Source organism: Haemaphysalis longicornis, unplaced genomic scaffold (genome assembly GCF_048455015.1).
Source record: "Haemaphysalis longicornis isolate Haplotype H1 unplaced genomic scaffold, Haemaphysalis longicornis Haplotype H1 scaffold_2, whole genome shotgun sequence".
Lineage (NCBI taxonomy): Eukaryota > Metazoa > Arthropoda > Arachnida > Ixodida > Ixodidae > Haemaphysalis > Haemaphysalis longicornis.
This window is the reverse complement of record NW_027526295.1, coordinates 66,400,631-66,405,036: the sequence shown is the minus strand read 5'-3', so window position 1 is coordinate 66,405,036 and position 4,406 is coordinate 66,400,631. Positions and strand designations below refer to the sequence as shown.

General features: G+C 46.0%; 1 long non-coding RNA gene across 1 annotated transcript; it reads right to left on the bottom strand.

Annotated features, from left to right (window-relative positions):
* Nucleotides 1–1,009: 1,009 nt before the first annotated feature.
* LOC144168955 (uncharacterized) lies at nt 1,010–4,009 on the bottom strand. The gene is made up of 2 exons (XR_013322312.1): nt 3,894–4,009; nt 1,010–1,589 (listed from the first exon to the last, which is right to left on the bottom strand). It is a non-coding gene; the product is annotated as an uncharacterized LOC144168955 (long non-coding RNA).
* Nucleotides 4,010–4,406: the final 397 nt, after the last annotated feature.

Sequence of the window (4,406 nt, the reverse complement as noted above, 5' to 3'; positions counted from 1 at the left end):
GTTGAGCACGTTACCTAGGGCTGCAGCAGATGGGGAAACCTTGCCTTGAATCCGACAAGGATGCAACATCTTGCGGTGACAGGCCTCCGCCTAGGCGACGCAACTGCATACACTACATGGATACATGGGCCTCATCATCATTCTCTCTTGGACTTCATCTGCGAAGTGAACATTTTCATGTTCAATTAACTTTAGTCATCATCAACTCCTACTCCCTCATCTATGCCCTGTGGCAAAATTAATGCCTTATAATTTCATTTCTTCGTTTACCGCTGGTCCTCTAGATGGCGCATGAATACCACTCAGACCTTAACTCAGGCCCACTGTCCATACTCACTTTGTTTTTGAGCGTATGTGCACCTGGCTTGTATTTCTGGCTTGTCTTTGTTACAGCATGTAGTAATCGTTTCGTGAAATATAGGGTATGCTCAAGAAATAGGGTCATGCAAGACGATGTCGCTTACGCCAATCGGTCAGTGTTGAGAAAACTCCAAAGCGCCATACTGCTGAGCAGCTCTAACAAGCATAGTGTGCACTGTTGTGCACAGCACAACAGTGCACACTGGTACTTTTGTTTATTTTACGTAATTTTTTCAAGTTCCATTGTTCTCCCAATTCTTACTATGATAAAATGAAAAAAAAAAAAAAACTTGTTTTTCAAGCTCATAAGCCCTGCCTAACAACTTGCGCTTGCTTTTGCTGGCCTCAGCCAGTTGCACTGCGTCCCATAATGCGTGCCAGTGTCATACTAATGAGGCAGTCATTCCAATGAACCAAACATTCATTTTTTCTTCATGGACTAACAGGGATTTACTTTTTCGTGGCATTTACAGTGAAACCTCATAAGAACTGAAAGGTAGCTTTGTTATAGGTAGTCTACTAATAGTAATGTTATGAAAACAAATAACTTGCAACTCCTGTTGTATCCCTTACTCCATTATGGCTCATTTTGTTGCCTCGCATGACCTGTTACACTTGCTGAGGAAGTGACATGGCAACACCAAAATGGTCAGAAATGGAAAGACATTTATTCTGCACTTCAGCCAGACAAATGATGACTAGCCGTGGATCACGGCATGTGTAACTTTGCCTATGTAATTTGCTTGTGCACAACTGCTCATCCGTTATACTGCTCCTTGCGCGTCGTTTCAAATTGTGGTAACCGGACAACGGTGGCGGTGGTCAATCCCACGGGATATGTCCCAGGGGAAGACGAAGATGTGGCATCACATGGCCTGGATTAGAACATGGCCAACAGTGCTGGACTAGGTGTGCACAGCGTGACCTGCTGATGATCGGACCTTGGGGGAACGGGACTTCAAGTAAAGGTGCGGTTTTCCAGGGACCCCGTGTCTTTCTTGGGAACCACAGTCAGGTGAAAGGACCCTGGTACTAGAAAATAATGCCCTGCCATTACCTCAATGTGATGAATTTTGATCGGCCCATAAATCTCAAAGAAAAGTTTTCTGGTAACACAGGTAACCATTCAACAGAAGTATTTTGTTAATAAAGCGTACAAATTTATTGCTCCATTTTTCTGCACATCCAAAGATGGCCCAGTGTGTCGCAGTCACCGTGGCCATGGTCAGCTGCAAAAGAAGCAAAGTTTCACTTCAGATGATGGTCAGCTGAACTCTGAATTACATGCAGTAGCTACAGGGCCGTACCCAGAGGGGGAGTTTGGGGGTTTGAACCCCTCCCGATATCGTTTCCAGGCAGCATGTAAGCAATACTTACTGTTGTTTCGGGAAAACTACCTCCTTCCCAAAATCCATACCCCCCCCCCAAAAATCTGGCTATGGTCCTGAGTAGCTATAATGGGAATCACAAGTTGGGTGCCACATGAAGACAGCACCAAAGAATGGTTGATAAACCGGAAGGATAAGCAGTCTAATTTCGGGTTTAACACACCAAATAACACTTTCACCTGCATGCCTACCCTTGAGTTTACATTACAACTGATTTGCATGACTCAACACTCGCACACACACACACGCGCACTACTTCTCAAGCAGCTCTTAGGTGCAGCATCCGGTGGCGAATACTCCAAGCAACAAAAAAAGCTCAGATTTGTTTCTACGAAACGGAAGCCTAATCATGCTGCACCCGGAAAAATGGCCAAGCCAACAATAACTGAGCAGAAGGCTGTAGAAGATGTTCTCCAAGCTGCGGGTGGGTCTGGTGGCCAGCACACAGCATTTGATCACACGTACTAAAGGGAGCACTAGTACCAGAGGCCTTCATACTAAAAAACTGAACCCTAAAATTTCTGCTTTGACCAGCAGCACGTTTAATTTATTTGCATGAAAGGAAAACAATGCAAACTTATTTACCTTTTTACGTTATTTTTTCTTCACCTGGTACAATGCTTGAATAATTGTTTGTGCCAAAGCTACACCTTCGCTAAAGGCACACTGTAGTGGAGGGCTCGGGATTAATTTTGACCACCTGGGGATCTTTAGCATGCACCGAATCTCGACCGTACGGGCGCTTTTGCTTTCCGCCTCCATCCGAAACGCAGCCGCCATGGCCGGGAATCGAACTCGCGTCCTTGGGCTCAGCAGCACAACACCATAGCCACTGCAGTGGGTCCCATGATGCCTGAATGGTTTACCCAATCTCAGCTCCACCCGCTGCAGTCGATCGAGCGATCGGCACAGTAGGGAGGTAGTTTTTATGCCGATTAGCAAACTTCAACAATTAAAAAATAAAAAGTAGAAGCAGCAAATACTCAAGACTGCATAAGACAGGTGTATCGGTGTGTATCACTTGCACCACCAGGCAGAGAAATTGAATTGAAATTCAATTTTGTAGATGGCGCATGGGTTAACGGGTGTCTGAGCGTGCAGAATTAATCACACGTGATTACCCCTTTATTTGTTCTTTCTCTTTCTGCACAGTTTTATTTGTCCTTAGCTTGTTTTTAAAAAGAGTGTCTGTATAATAAACTGCAGTTGTAGTAGCGCACTTGTGTTGTCCTTTCACAGCCCCTGTCCATTTTATTGCCCTCCACTATTCGAGCAATGGAATATCAACTAGGCCAACCCGTCACATTAAATCAGTTTTGGTGAGACTGCCCTTGTACTTTCAAAAATGATAGCCAACTTGAACAGTTTTCCTTTCCCTCTTTGTCACTCCTTTATCCCTAGCTCCTTAACCACCGGTGATATAGTATGTACAGAGAGCAACACACTTATCTATAACACAACTGTCGTACTTCTAGCCTCATCCTTCCTCGCCCGAAAAGAATATAAAGAAAACTACTATGGCATGGCGTTCTTAAATCTTACCGACCACTTTTGGCCTCACAGTTTTTGTAAAAGATTATTTCCGCCGTTTTCAGAGGCTCGCTGTTACAGACAAGTGTGTGGCACATGCACTGTACACTGTACTCTGTTTTGTTGTGTGCTGGGTATAGCAACGCCCCAACATTATTTCCGAGTAAGAGCCAAAGGGGTTGCGAAGTCTTTCATCGCGTGACAATCCCTAGGCTTGACTTGGCGAGAATGTGGCTTTAACGTGATGAATGGCGATCGCTATAGCTCATCAATTTTCTTGGTGCAAACATTTTGCTGTAATTAAATGCCAAGGCAGCCAGTTGTCGCATCCGCGTCGCTGGCTCCCTCCCTACCTAATGTGTGCTGCGTTTTCATTCGTTTGCATTCAGGTTGGGCAACCAGCTTGTCCGCGAAACACCAAAGACTGGCACTATTAACAGCTAATGTCAACGGATTCTAACAGCTGCGGTAAATTTACAATGTTCGTCCGTTTAATTTGTCCTCGCGGATCGAGTGTGAAACCTCGCGACAACAGTCTCGGGGCGGGACAGCAAAGAAGGAAGCGTAGAGGTATTAAAAGCATTGAATCGTAACAAACTGGTCGTATGTACTCACCACACTCACCATGTCGCATCGCTGGCGATCCGTTGGTTAACCCGCCGCTGCTGAAAAGCGACAAGAAGCCGCCATGCCATGCCGGAAAAGACAAAAAAAAAAGAAAAAAAAATACGCTTGAGGGCGCAGAGAGCAGAGATCACCACCGAGCAGTGGTCTGGTAGCGAGAGTAGAGTACGTTGTTTTTATTGTGTTTTATTGTGGAATGTCGCAGCGGCGAAGCTCTCGTCTCCCGTCCGACCACTTTGCCCGCACGATCAGGCCGCTGCGCGTTTCGGGTTGCAGGCAGAGCTGGGCGCAACGACTCGTCGCCGAAACTCGAATACGCGGACGGCCCGGCAACCAAACGGATAGACGCACGCACGCAGCGTCGGCGAAGGGCCACATGAGGCGCAAAGAACTACCGCTTGCCTGTCACGTGAATAGAACACCTCCCATCAGTCTTTCCTTTTTATTTTTTATGACTAGGCTTCACGATTGTCACGTGACGCTCCCTCCTCAACTTTTCTTTCC